The sequence below is a fragment of the Crocuta crocuta genome, unplaced genomic scaffold, assembly GCF_008692635.1.
Source record: "Crocuta crocuta isolate KB4526 unplaced genomic scaffold, BGI_CrCroc_1.0 scaffold158, whole genome shotgun sequence".
Classification (NCBI taxonomy): domain Eukaryota; kingdom Metazoa; phylum Chordata; class Mammalia; order Carnivora; family Hyaenidae; genus Crocuta; species Crocuta crocuta.
In genome coordinates, this window is record NW_027532590.1 from 304,526 (window position 1) to 306,666 (window position 2,141).

A 2,141-nucleotide genomic window follows, 5' to 3' on the forward strand; every position below is an offset into this window, starting at 1 on the left:
AGTGGGTCCAGCCGCCGCGCAGACCTGACGTCGCTCCGCAGGGCGCCTCAGTTTTCTCCCTTGGGCTCTGGCCCCGCTGGACCTCCGCACGTTGAGCTCAGGAAAGAGAACTCCCTGCGCAGCCGCGCTCAGCCCTTCCTCCGGGATTTTCCTGAGAATCCCCACGAGTTGGCCACGATCCCTTTGGGGGTTTCCTCCCAATCAGCCCTGCGTCCTAGTCTCGTCCTCAGCGCTCGGGTTACCCTCGCGCAGGCCAGGAATCCACACCGATTACCAACAGCGGAAGCTGGCATAGCCCCTTATCCTTCCTTCGCAGCCGCACGGGTTTCGTGTAGGGTGCTACCCCGGCCCCCTCCCGACCCCTCTAATCTGGTATGAAAAACCTGCTCTAGGGAGGGAAACTAGGCCTTAGTGGGGGGAAAAGGTTTAACCGAGAGCGTGAGAGCCACCGGCCGGCTGTTATCTGGGGCTGAAGGCTGCGGTAATCGATGGGTTATTTTTACGCGGTAATAGGGCCCTGTGATTGCTCTATTAACCTTTAGACCTGTCTGAGGGACTCTCCGGCTCGCAGCCCCGCTGTGCTGGGGCCTCTAGGCACTGACGCCGACTGCAGACCCAGGCCGGCCACCGTCCCCGCCCCCCGCTCCAGGGAGGGGACTGAGGGGGCTTGGAAGAGCCCTCTCCGCCGTGGAAGCCGGCTGGACCGCCAACCTTCCCAAGCCCCCGCCAAGTCCCTAGAATTGGTGCAGCGGCGCCGAAAGCTGCTGGGAAAACGGAAAGATCTGAAGGGAGGAGGCCGCGGGAGATGGGAAGCGTCGCCAGGAAGGGGTGCACGTTTTGCATAAATACATAAAACTGAGGGCTGGAGAGGCCGCCTCGCGGACTCCCCAGCCTGCTGGGAAGGCGGAAGGGAAGCCGCGGTCCCTGCGCTCTGACCTGAGTGGGCCAAACCCAGGTTTGGTTGTCTTTTCCACCCGCAGTTCGGTGGAAAAGTCAGGCAGGAACCCCACGATCCACCACCTCCTGGAGACTCGAAGCTAGCCGGGTACCCCTGGTACCCCTGTGCTCCACAGCCGATCCGGGGTCTGGCCCGAAAGGTCACCTTCCCCTCTATCAGCCCCGCCCCTTGCTCCGCTAGTCCGGGGCTGGACCGGGACCACCAGGAGGCGCGGGTGGGGGGTGGGGTGGAAGGAGGCGGTAGGAGAGGGGCCTCCTGAATAAAGCTGACCCTGGGCAAAACTGAAAACCGAATTGACCTCTGGCAAGGCGGTGGGTGAAGCCCTGCTCCCCGACTGGTGGCACTTTAGCATTTTCCGAGATCCGAGCGCCTGGACTTTGCCTGCCGGGGGAGTTTTTTGAACAGCCCCGAAGCCCGGCGCAGAGCGGAGGTGCAGCCTCGGCGGCGCGCCCCCGCCCCCGGCCCTGGCACGTGACTCCCACGGGCCAGTCAGCGCCTGGCGCTGGAGCGCAGGGGCGAGGGGAGTCGGCGCCAGGAGCTGGGGGACTCGGAGGCGGCCGGCACAGTGGCCGCGAGAGGCACCGCCGCTGCCTAAGCTCCCAGGGCGCCCGGGGAGCGTGCGCCGGCCCTCCTAGAAGCTCGAGTCCCGGCAGGTACTGCCTTTTCTGTCTTCTCCTTGCTCTGTCCCACCGTTTGCGAAATTCAGAGCTCCTCCGCGCTTGTTTGCCTGGGAGTGGAGAGGTAACTAGTGGGTGGAAAGGAGAGGCTGATCACTCTCTCCTCCCCCAAAGTAGCCAAAGCCTGCTCAGCTTTTCGTTTTGGCTTAACAGCTTCTTTAAAGCAGAGTTAAGACTTGGGGGGAAAGCGGAGAAGGATATTCGAAGTACTTTTGGGTGTGTGTGTGTGTGTGTGTGTGTGTGTGTGAACTTGCATATATACAATCCCAGCCCCTGCGTATATATTCTCCAGCCCTTGCTTGCACCTCCCAGGCCAGGGCCTGGATGGTGATGATGGCCGTGCGAAATCACACTGACCAACTGACCCGGGGCAGGTCTCACGGAGGGGCTCAGGCGAAGAGTGTCGCCGGTCGGTGACTCCGGGGACTCAGAGTGGCGGTGGGAGGCTGTGCAACTGGGCCTTGGGCCCCGGGGAGGCGCTTCGAAGTCGGCAAAGGCTACTGAGC